The 13,274-nt window shown below is 39.7% G+C and overlaps 1 protein-coding gene across 2 annotated transcripts in view; it reads right to left on the bottom strand.

Moving 5' to 3' along the window:
- The window catches only part of TMOD3 (tropomodulin 3), a 78,059-nt gene that overhangs the window by 20,589 nt on the left and 44,196 nt on the right, over positions 1-13,274 (bottom strand). The gene's annotated exons all lie outside the window — the stretch shown is intronic.

Genomic DNA, 13,274 nt, shown 5'->3' with positions numbered 1-13,274 from the left:
CTATAAAACTTTAAAAAGATTAAAAGAAATTTCACTTTCTTATTCTTTTTTTTTTTTTTAAATATATTTTATTGATTTTTTACAGAGAGAAGGGAGAGAGATAGAGAGTTAGAAACATCGATGAGAGAGAAACATCGATCAGCTGCCTCCTGCACATCCCCCACTGGGGAAGTGCCCGCAACCCAGGTACATGCCCTTGACCGGAATCGAACCTGGGACCCTTCAGTCCGCAGGCCGACGCTCCATCCACTGAGCCAAACCGGTTTCAGCCACTTTCTTATTCTTAAGCAAGAAATCATTACAGTCCCTCCAGGATGGCAGAAGCAATTATTCCAGAAATTCAAGTTCTAATTGCAAAGAAATTCCTGTATGTCCTGAGTGGTAGTCTGAAACTTTTAATCACTGTGCCTCTAAGGCTCAATGGACACTAACAAGGTTACCTATTAAGAAACTAATTTTTCTAGAAACCTATTTGTTATGTGAAAATCAGTATTTTATTACCATATGTCCAATGAAAGATTAAAACTATGAAGGGACTAGTAAATGATAATGATATACTAGTAGCTGTGACACAAGACGCAGTACTCACACATGGTAGGGACTAAGTTACCAAGATTGCCTCTAGTTTCTCTCCCAAGACAGGTGAAAATTCCAATAAAAGATCTAGAAAGGCCTATGTATGAATTCACAGAAGTGCCAATTATTTTGTTTTCTATTAGGGAACTACCAGGGAAAGATGAGAATATGTGGCCTGATGAATCTATTCAGTGCTCTATCAAAAGGAATGTTTGTGGCCTTATAATTAGTGCAGTGAGTTGTGTACTTCTTGCTCAAGGAAAATATCAATTAGTGTGAATAAGGAATCCTTCCACTATATAACTCCCAGGACTCTGGTCAAGGCTGCTCAGGTATTTTCTGCTAAGCTCATCTAAAGGATCTTAATTTCTGATATTATATTTTTTATTTTTAGCATTTCCATTTGGTTCTTAAAAAAAAACAAAAAAAAAACACCCCAAAAAACAGTTTCCATGTCTCTGCCAAAATTCCTCATCGCTTCATACGTGCAGTGCACTTTGTCCATCAGATTCTTTGGCATTTTTATCATAATTATTTTAAAGTCCCTGACTGACCACATGATCTCACTCATTTATGGATAATAAAGACCATTATAAACTGATGAGCAAAAATAGATACAGAGGCAGAACAGCATCAAACAGACTGTCAAACTACAGCCAGAAGGCTGGGGAGGGTTGGGGGGCGGGAAGGGGGTGGTAAGAGATCAACCGAAGGACTTGTATGCATGCATATAAGCATAACCAATGGACATAAGACACTGGGACTTTAAGCAATAAAATAAATAAATGAATAAATGAATGAATGAATAAATAAATAAATAAATAAATAAATAAATAAATAAATAAAATAAAGTCCCTGACTGATAACACCAATATTTGGGTCATCTCTGGGTCTTCTATTGACTGTTTACATTCTTTTAAAATATATTTTTTATTGATTTTAGAGAGGAAGGGAAAGAGAGAGAGATAGAAACATCATTGATGAGAAAGAATCACTGATCGACTCCTTCCTGCAGAGCTCGCACAAGTGATCTAGCCCTAAACTGGGCATGGAATCGAACTGTGACCTCCTGGTTCATAGGTCGATGCTCAACCACTGAGCCACACGAGCCTGGTGACTGCTTACTTACTTGACTATGGGTCACCTGTGTCTCAGGTCTTTGTGTGTTGGGCAGTTTGTATAAGAGTATAGCAGAGACTAAAAGGAGCATGCCCCTCAGGTCAGGGCTGAATCAACATGCAGTTGAGCTGAATGTGGACTTTGCTGCAACATTAGTTTGATTCAGTTCCCCATTGGCTTCAAACATTTTGAGAATGGGGTCAGGACTTTCTCTTTGGCAAGGCCTGGGATGAGAACCCTGGTGAGGACCTGGAGATCTTCTGAGCTTCCTACTTCTTTGAACTGTGGAGTGGGAGAGATTTCTCCCAGTGTGTGGCCCAGGCTGCCAGCTTTCTGGGTAATGCCGGGGGAGGGGGGACTGTCTTTGTTTTCCAGTCCCACTCCATGCTCTCTGAGCCTTGGCAGATCTTTCAGCCCCACCCTGTCTCATCTGCTCTATAGTTTGTGAAGTTCAGGAGGGCCTGGAAGGGATTCTTTCAACTCTCCTGGCTCTCCCTTCGTATCCCCGAGCTGGGAATTTTCTCAGCTCTGCTTCATTGCCTCTGTTCTCTGAGTAGTACTCTAGCACTACTAGGGTAGCAAAGAATGGTGGGTAATGCAGTCTCACCCTGTCTCTAGGAATGCACTGTCCACTGTGGCAGCTACTAGTAACATGTGACGACTTTAATTTAAATTAATTCAAACTAAAATTCAGTTCCTCAGCCATGATGGCCACATTTCAGGTGCACAACAGCCACATTTCAAGTGCTTGACAGCCACACTTGGTTAGCACAGACATAGAACATTTCCACCACTGCAGAAAGTTCTAGTGGACAGCACTGCTCCAGGACTTCTCTGGATTCTAGTCTATCCTGACAGCCCTCACACAGTCACAAAACATTGGTTAAAAGTTAGGCTGATTGCTCCCTAACTCCTCTCTATGGTAGTTTCCTCTTTTTCAGTTAGGAGAGAGCAAGACTGGATCACCTCTCTTATGAAGGTCTTGGCACCTTCTGGAGTAATTTAGATTTGTGTCTTCAAGATCTCTGATAGCTTTTTATTTTTATTACTAGAGGCCTGGTGCATGAAATTTGTGCATGGGGCAGGGGGGTCCCTCAGCCCAGTCTGCACCCTCTCTAATCCAGGACCCCTTGCGGGACATCCCTCTCGCTATCTGGGACCACTGGCTCCTAACTGCTTGCCTGCCTGTCTGCCTGCCTATCTGACCGCCCCCTAACTGCCGGCCTGACCGCCCCCTAACTGCCGGCCTGACCGCCCCCTAACTGCTCCCCTGCCGGCCTGATCACCCCTACCGCCTCTGCCTCGGCCCCTGCCACCGTGGCGTCCGGAAGATGTCGGGTCTAATTAGCATATTACCCTTTTATTAGTATAGATTATCTTTTAAACTATGATTACCCAGAGTAAACTGCTTATTTTGGTTGTTAGAGTGAGAATAACAAGTCTCTTGCAACTTTCTACATCTGAATTAGAAGTCCTTCTGCTCAAGTATTTTCTTATCTAAAAAATGACACTTGGCCAATCCACAATATATAAGGATGGTTTTAACTGCATGTAACAGAATATCCAATTAGAAGTGGTTTAAACTGGTAATTTTCAAACTTCTCATTCACTTAGTGATCTCATTAAAGTATAGATTCTGATGCAGAAAGTCTGATGTGAACTCTGAGATTCTGCATTTCTAATCAAAAGTATTTTTATCTCATTTAATAAGTCCACAGGTATGTGGCTGTTCAGCAGCTCAAGCTTGACATCAAAGATTCAGGCTCTTTTCATTTTTCTCTTTGGCTATAACCAACATGGAGACCTTTGTTCTTAGCCCATCAGTCTCAAGACGATTTTGTAACACTAAGTATCGTGTCTTCATGCAACAGGGTCAGGACAGGAAGGAAGGAAGGGCACTTTCTCAACTGTCAACTTCTATAAGAAAAACTGTCTTCTCTTCTAATCTTACCAATCAGCTCTGGGTCACACAACCATGCCTCTGCTGTAAGGATGTTTAGGAAATAAGCATCTGGCACTTTCAATATATTTCAGAGATGGGTTTGCTAGTAGGGTAGAATGAATAAATGCATTTGTCTCAATACTGAACCAGATGAAGTACAGTTCAGTGCTCCCTTAATTCCCTGAACATTTCACTACAGCTACACTTACACATTTTGCATATCTGTCTGTGCGAGTTTCTCAATGTTCTGTTCATCCCTGCATCCTTCCCTGGCACACAGCAGGCAATCTGATTGTTGAATCAATAATCTGGTGATCACCTGCAGTTCAACTAACTAGTTTTTATAAAGTACTAGAGGCCCGGTGCACAAAAATTTGTGCACTTGGGGTGGGGTGGGGGTGTCCCTCAGCCTGGCCTGTGCCCTCTTGCAGTCTGGGAACCCTCGGGGGATGACCACCTGCTGGCTTAGGCCCACTTCCCGGGGGACTGGGCCTAAGCTGGCAGTCAGACATCCCTCTGGCAGCCCGGGAGCCCTCAGGGGATGTCCACTTGCCAGCGGGGAGCAGGCCTAAGCTGCAGTCGGACATCCTTAGCGCTGCTGAGGGGACAGGAGAGGCTACCACCACCACCACCACTGTACTGGCAACCATCAGCCTGGCTTGTGGCTGAGGAGAGCTCCTCCATGTGGGAGCTCATTGACCACCAGAGGGCAGCTCCTGCATTGAGCGTCTGGCCCCTGGTGGTCAGTGTGTGTCATAGTGACCAGTCATTCCCAGTCGTTCTGCTCTTGGGGTCAATTTGCATATTACCCTTTTATTATATAGGATAGAGGCCTGGTCCATGGGTGGGGGCCGGCTGGTTTTCCCTGAAGGGTGTCCCAGATCAGGGTGGGGGTCCTGCTGGGGTGCCTGGCCAGCCGGGGTGAGGGGCTGATGGGTGTTTGCAGGCTGGTCATACCCCTTTCAGGGTGGGGGTCCCCACTGGGGTGCCTGGCCAGCCGGGGTGAGGGGCTGATGGCTGTTTGCAGGCTGGTCACACCCCCTTCAGGGTGGGGGGTCCCCACTGGGGTGCCTGGCCAGTCTGGGTGAGGGGCTGAGGCTGGCCAAGCCCCCCTAGCGACGGAAGCTCCCAGCCTCTCCTTTTCTTCTTCTTCTTTTTTTTTATTCTGGGATTTATTTACCTTCTATAATTGAAACTTTGTTGCTTTGAGTGGAGCTCAGAGCTGGCCGCAGCAGGCGGGAAGCTTGGCTTCCTCCATCATTGGGGTAACCAAGCCTCCTGCTTGCTCCAGCTCCATGGCTGCCGGCCGCCATCTTGGTTGGGTTAATTTGCATATAGTCGCTCTGACTGGCTGGTGGGTGTGGCTTAAAGCGTAGCAAAGGTACGGTCAATTTGCATGTTTGTCTTTTATTAGTGTAGATAATTTAAATATACTGGTTCAAAATCACACAGCAGAGTTAACACTTGAACACAGCCTCCCAAACTCTCAACACGTTGCTTCTTCTAATACACTGGTGGCTTTCAAACTTAACTCTTTAGCAGTAGACTTTTCCCCTCAAGCAAATGTCTATCTATAGGATAGTATACATAATTATCTTAGTACCAAATTTTGGAGTTCTGGTGATTATTGAATAATCTTTTATTATTGATTCTCAGACAAAGGAAAATTCAAATCAATACATCCCAATAATTCCATAGTACTTTTCACAGTGGTTGATATTATAAGTAAAGTGGCATACAATTCAAATGGCATACCTTTAATTGCCATTTCAGGATAATTAATTACATTTTCCTGAGCTTGATCTCATCTGCATTTTTGGATGTCTATGGCAGTGGTTCTAATACTGGCTACACATTAGATTCACTCAGAGAACTTTAAAAATTCTGATGTCTAAGTCCCAGCCCCTGAGATTCTGACTTAAATGGTCTTGTGTGCTGTAAGGAAGATCTGGGTTTTCAAAAAAATCTCTAGGGATTCTAATACATAGTAGCCAAGTTCAAGAACCGCTGGATTATGGAATTCACTTACTAAACAAAACCACATAAGCTATCAAATAGCTGCCTATGTCTTATTCTAGGGACCAATGGAATCTAAAGCATTATAAAAATCTGAAATGTTTACTTTTGTAATCCTCATCCACATTCCATAGAGGTATTATTCATATCTAATTTTTCCCGATACACGAACTTTTGCTAATACTTATAGATACAAAATAAATCTCATCAGAAAAAAATAAGAATTTCTAAGGGCTTATGGAAATTCTTCTGCAATGTAAAAGTTTTCTATTCTTTTTATATAGCTCTAAAAGAGCTCTCCTGGCATTTCTTTTTATGAGAATTTCTCTGTATATAGAGATTTTTGTTGTGGAAGTAACTAGCCTATACAAGATTATATTTTTAACAATACAAAAAGTAATTACTACACATTTCTTTATCGACAGTTAAACACTAATACAGTATAAGAATTATTGTTTAATGTGTACATATAAAATCTAGTTATAGAAAATTAAAAGTAAAAGAAATTACTTTTGTGACAAAGGATAAAATAGGCAGAATGTATTTAGTACTAAGAATACAAAATCTAAGGGGCTCTTCCCAAGACTGATAGGCTTGAACAAACACTTAACAAATCTTAATTGATTATTTGCATAAAATGACAAGGTGATGCTAAATTTCATGTGGAAATCCAAGCTACCCAGAATAGCCAAACAATCTTGAAAAAGAAGAACAAAGTTGAAGAACTCATATTTCCCAATTTCAAAACTTAATGAAGCTACTGTAATCAAGCCAGTGTATGGTGCATAAGGAAAGACATTTAGATCAATAAAACAGAATTGAGAATCCAGAAATAAATTCATATTTATGGTCAGCTGAATTTCTACAAGGGTACCAAGACAATTCAACTGAGAAAGAATTATCCTTTCATCAAGACTACAGACCTCAATGTAAAAGTTCAAACTGTAACACTCTTAGAAAAACACATAAATCTTGAGTTAGGCAATGGTTTGTTACCTATAACAACAAAAGCACAAGTATCAAAAGAAAAAATAGATAAACTGGATTATATTAAAATTAAAAACTTTTATGGAATAAACAGTACTATCAAGAAAGTGAAGAAACTTAAAAATGGTGGTACATCTACACAATGGAATACTATGCTGCTCTTACCATTTGCAACAGCATGGATGGACCTGGAGAGCATTATGCTAAGCAAAATAAGCCAGTCAGAGAAAGGTAAATATCACATGATCTCACTCATTTGTGGAATATAATGAACAATATAAACTGATGAACAAAAATAGATCCAGAGACAAAGAAGCATGGAACAGACAGTCAAACCTCAGAGGGAAGGCAGAAAGGTTGGGAGTTGGGGGGATGAGTAAGAAATCAACTAAAGGACTTGTATGCATGCATATAAGCATAACCAATGGACACAGACACTAGGGGGATGAGGGCATGAGTTGGGGGGTGGGAGCGGCTGGGGAGAAGTCAATGGGGGGAAAACGAGACATACGTAATAGTTTAATCAATAAAGAATCTAAAATTTTTTAAAAAGTGAAGAAACAATCCACAGAATGAGAGAAAAATTTTCAAATCATAAAACTCATAAGATACCTAGAATATATTAAAACTTTTATTAATAAAACAAATATTGATTGATGTAAAAATAATAGACAAATCAATTTTAAAATAGGCAAAGGAATTGAAGAGACACTATCTAACAGCACATCAAAAATGCTCAGTATCATTAGTCCTTAGGGAAATGAAAATCAAAATCACAATGCACTATCCCTGCACAGCTATAATAAAAAAGAAAAGCAAGTGTTGGTGTGGATGTGGAATAACTGGAACCCTGATATACTGCTGGTGAGAATATAAATGGTGCAGCCACTAAGGAAAACAGATGGGCAGTTTTTCAAGTTGTTAAACATAATTATAATGTGATCCAGCAATTCCACTTATAGATATATACCCAAAAGAAGTAAAAACACGTGCCTACACAACAACCTGTACACAAATGTTCATAGCAGCATTATTCAAAATAGCTAAAAAGTATAAACAATCTAAATGACCATTACTGATGAAAAAATAGATCCATACAGTGAAATATGATTCATCAATAAAAAGGTATGAAACATTGATACATGCTATAACATGGGTGAAACTCCAAAACATACTAAGTGAAAGAAGCCAGTCATAAATACATATTGTATGACTCCATTTATATGAAATGTCCAGAGTAGGCAAATTTAAAGAGATAAAAAGCAGATTACTGATTTCCTAGAGCTAAAGATTAAAGTGAGAAATAGAGATTAACTGCCAATGAATACAGAGTTTCTTTCGGAGATGATAAAAATGTTCTAAATTTAAGACTGTGGTGATAGTTGCACAACTCTAATAGTGTACTAAACTCCACTGAATGTATTAAACACCACTGTACACGTCAAATGGATATACTCTATGATGTGGATTGCATTTTAATTAAAACAAAACAAAACAAAAAACCACACACACCAACGGGCAATGTATTAAACATGGGTTTTTTGGTCTTCCTAAGTAAATTTATGTTTGCCTCCTAAAATGCAAAAGAAAAAAAAAAAGATAATTTTTGAGACACATTCAGCAAGACAGTGTGTTTATGTTTTTTTAATCAAAATCAGCTATTTCTATGAAATACATAAGTAGCAAACTGCTGGGTCAATTCCATATAAGAAAATGCCTTTCTAAACATGTGTGTTAATTTAAATTAGTCTTATATCAATTAGATTTAAGTTAAAAATCTAAATTACTATGAAATGCTAATAAACAGATCTTCTTTCTAATGGTTAATTTGATTGGTGCCCTCAATGTCTTACAGGATGAGTGAAATGTTAGGCTTTTATGAGATGCAGAGGTATTACATAGGGTGTGCCTGTGCTTTTGCATAGGGTAGGAAAATGTGCAAATTTGATACTGTTTTTATTCAAAACCATCTATTAACACTTATTAGTATTCCATTTTGCTTCTGATATGTTTTTGCAAATTATGCATTATTCTTTACAGAAAGCTAAACCTCATTCTGAGAAAATGATTTAACATATATAAAGGAACTAGTACATAATAAACAGACATGTTCTTTTTTTTTTTTTTTAATCCTCATCTAAGGATATTTTTTTCCATTGATTTTAGATAGAGTGGAAGGAAGAGAGGAAGTGATGGAGGGAGGGAGAGAGAGAAAGTGAGAGAGAAACATCCATGTGAGAGAGACACAACGATCGGTTGCTTCCTGCATGTACCCTAACTGGGGGCAGGAGATTGAGCCTGAGACCCTTGGTGTGCAAGCCAATGTTCTAAACACTTAGCAGCACAGGCCAGGGCTATATCAGTGGTTTTTAAACTCAGGGAGTGAGGGTTGGCTAGGCATGGATATTCTTAAAAAAGCTTTCTACATGGTTCTGATTCTTACCTACTCAAGTTAATAAGCACTTATCTGTATAATAGCTCTGAAAATAGGGTGAGTTATCCTGTATTGACCTAATTTTACTTTTCCTCTCCTTAAAATATGTTCAAAAGCCCTGACTAATAATTATTATATTTGTATTTATTTGAAAATAATATAATGTCTGAGAAAATAGTTATTCATTTTTATTCTTCAGCAGATAGCATTCTATCTAAACGACTTTAATTTCCTTATTTAAGATTGCAAAGTCTTGGATTTTTTAAACGGAAGTTCTGGTTCTTTACATAGCAGCAAAGTATGAAAATAAACAATGAGTAGATCAGAAAAAAATCTCTCAGACAAGTATGAAATGGCATATCCCGCTCCCCCTCCCCCACTGAAACAAAACAAACAAAAACAGGGCTATGACTCTTGCTTGCTAAAAATGTTAAAATAGTTCAGTAATGTTTCTGCAATTATAAAATGGCAGCTAAGGAAATTGAAGAAACCAAGATAAGAATTCATATTATAGTAATTTCAATGCATGGCATTTATCCAAAACCATGTTTGTACCAAGAGGGGGGGCGGGGGAAGGGAATATCTTGCCAAGATCCTAATCATTGTTTCAAACATCAGTGACAGGGATTATAAACCGTGTTAATTTTATTGCCAGGACTTTTTTTCATTAGTTCTGATATTCTCCCCTCCTTGCTGAGCATATAAAAAAGTAATATAACCAAAAACAGAGATGGTTCTTAGTTATTTCATTCTTACACAGGTGAAAGGCTCTAATTTTACAGTTTGTATGTTTATAAGTTACCTTGTTCCAGAAAAGATTTAAGGCAACTAGGCCACTGTAATCTCCACAGGGGACTTTGGGGTATACCTTTAGACAGGAAGCACACAAACCTCAAGTCAACCCAACTGAAGGATCAGGGGGCAGATTCTGGAAATGCATTTTTTGACCCAACGACATACATGAAACCTGCTCAGTATTGTAATATGCGCATCAACAAATATTTAACAAATGTTTAGAGTGTTTCTACATACTAGATGATGAGCTAGAAAAACACAGTAAAGAAAATAAGATAAAAGGTCCTTTCCTTTGGGGAGCTTATATTCTAGTTGGGAAACTGGCTACCTATAGTATATGATTCTGGAGGTTCTACTCCTGGCCAAGTTGGAGCATTAGGAACAGGATTTACCCACATGACTAAAACAACCTGGAAATGAACAAAATATATGAACGTGACCAGGACACACTGATCAAAGGACAGCGATCCCTGAGAGATAAGAAATAAAGTGAGCCCTATAATAGTCCAGCTTACTGCCTGGAGAGCGTCCAGGCTGCAGCACAGGGACCAGGAACCCAGGCAGAGTTTGGTGAACTCTCTGAACTGAGGGTCCAGAAAGAAGATCAGGTAGCTAGCATCTGTAGGACAGAGTACCAGAGAGGGGAGAGTTACACAGAGAATGAGCCAGATCTGCAGAGGGCCACCTCTTAGTATTCAGCAGAGTACTGATCAGCACATGTATGTTATGAAACTACCTTGGGCCAAGGAAAAAACATCTGAAAATATTAGAGATAATAGTGCCTGGGCTCATGCAGGGCTGGGAAAGGACCTGTTCCCACCAGTCATCCGGAAAACCTCATAATTCACAGGGCACTGGGTAGAGACCTCAGAAGGGTCTTGCCTCAACAGCAGAGAAATAATTAGCCCTACAATGAACACTGCTCCAATCCCCCACCTACTGAATCTTAAAAGCAAGACCCTAAAGGATCAAACTGTTCCCACAATGAAGCTCAAGAACATTTATAGAAAAACCCAAATATCTAGCATCCAACAAGTTAAAATTCATGATGTTTGGTATCTGATAAAATATATCAACATACAAAGAAGCAGGAAAATTCAATCCACAAGAAAACAAATCAATCTATCAAAACTGACTTAGTCCTGCCAATCCAAGCCATCTTGAAGCAGTGCCTTCCTCTCGCTGGTCTTTGTGAGCATCCTGCAAGAGCCCCGTCAGAGACCTAGCCAGTTTGGCCCAGTGGATAGAGCATCAACCTGCAGAATGAAGGGTCCCAGGTTCGATTCCGGTCAAGGGCACATGCCTGGGTTGCAGGCTTGATCTCCAGAAGGGGGCGTGCAGGAGGCAACTGGTCAATGATTCTCTCTCAACATTGATGTATCTCTCCCTCTCTCCCTCTTCCTTCCTCTCTGAAATCAATTAAAAAAAAAAAAAAAGGAGCCCCCCCAGAGCGAGTACTACACTGAACCCAGGGCCTTTCCCTGGGCATCATCTTGATGACCCACCCTCAGAGCACGAGAAAACTCTTCTCTCCTTTTGACATTAAAACCAAAGGTGCTGGTTTTGATTAGTTATTTCATTTATAACCTTTATTCTAATCAAGAAATACTTATTTATCAATTTTTTTTTTAGCACAACATTTTGGAATGATGTAAAAATCAAAACACTGCATATCCCTCTCCTCCCTCTAAAAACAGGGAAATTTTTTTGTAACTTAAGTTTGTTGTTTCTTGAACTAATCAGAAAAGTTCTCTACTTCACATTTGTTTCCATGATGGGAAAAGAAAATGACATGTTTCTGCAGCTGTATCCAGCTGCCCTGGGAAGATATAAAACTTGTCATATATTTAAAAGAGAAACAAAACAAAAAACTGACTCAGCAATGACAGATGATAAAATTAGCCAGTAAGAGTATTAAAAGTTATAATTATATTTCATATGTTTAAAAAGTTAAGGAGAGACATGGAAGATATTAAAAAAAAAAAAAAGAGGAACAGGAACAAATAACTGATGCAACAAATAGAGAAGATATAACATGCTAACACTAATCAGAAGAAAGCAAGGTTGGTTAGCTATATTAATACCAGATAATGTAAATGTCAGAGGAAAGAATATTACCAGGAATAGAGAAGGTCATCCTATATAATAAAAGGCTTATATGCAAATTGACCCAACAGTGGAACGACCAGTCGCTATGACGCACACTGACCACTGAGGGGCATACGCTCAACGCAAGAGCTGCCCCCTGGTAGTCAGTGTGCTCCTACCGGGGGAGCGCTGCTCAGCCACAAGCCCTGAGCAGGGCTCACAGCTAGTGAGCGCAGTGGCAGTGGTGGGAGCCTCTCCCACCTCCGTGGCAGTGCTAAGCTGTCAGCTGGACATCCCCCAAGGGTTTCTGGACTGAAAGAGGGCACAGGCCGTGCTGAGGGACCCCACCCACCCACTGGGCCTCTAGTATCATAATAACAAAATGAGCAATTCATCAAGAGGACATAAGAATCCTAAATTAATAATTTTTAAAAACCCTAATAATAAAGCCTTACAGAATATGATTCTGGAACAATTAAAGGCCACATTCTATGGCATGTAAATTATATACAGACATGTTGGAGGGAAAGGAATATCCAGAGTGAGTAAGGTTAGCCAGGGAAAGATTCCCATAAAATGAGGTCTTAGCATGAGCAATGAATAATCCATCTGGCTAACTCCTTATCCCAAGAATAATTAGTGAATCATTCAAAAGATATAATGAATTGTCTGAAAAGGAAATGCCAGCATCTGCATGACTAATTTAAGCAGCCCATTTCAAATATCAGCTTTAGCACCTGGGAAGATAATTTAAAAAAAAACTTTTTTTAAAAAAAGTTTCCTCTCTCTAAAATAAATAGAGAGAGGAAGGAAGGTGGAGATAGAAACATTGATTGAGAGAGAAACATCATCGATTGGCTGCATCTTGCATGCCCCCTACTGGAGATCAAGCCCGCAACCTGGACATGTACTCCAACCAGAAATTGAACCAGCAACCTCTTGCTTCATGGGTCAAAGCTCAAACATTAAACCACACTGGGAGGGCGTAAGGCCACTTTTTAGAGGTACATAAGGGACATTTAGAACTCTTAAGATGTGAGTACAAAGTGAGAGCCAGTCTTTCTCTTGAATTTAGTGGAAAATAATTGCTCATTGGCAGTTACATAATCTTGTTGATTTAGAAAGGTTATAACCACCACCTTTCTGGTTTACTGAGGGATCAGGTCTGCCTTTCCTCCACAGAAATCATATACTCCGCAAGGTGAGGAAAGATGGGTGATGACAGTAAGCTTTCTGAAAAGCTAAGGTAACTCTAAGTAAATAAATTGAAAAGTATATGAGAACTATTTAGTTGAAGACAATCTGGTTAAATTCACC

Source organism: Myotis myotis, unplaced genomic scaffold (assembly GCF_014108235.1).
Source record: "Myotis myotis isolate mMyoMyo1 unplaced genomic scaffold, mMyoMyo1.p scaffold_m19_p_1, whole genome shotgun sequence".
Classification (NCBI taxonomy): Eukaryota; Metazoa; Chordata; class Mammalia; order Chiroptera; family Vespertilionidae; genus Myotis; species Myotis myotis.
Note: the sequence above shows the minus strand (reverse complement) of the source record. Positions and strands in the feature narration are given on the sequence as shown.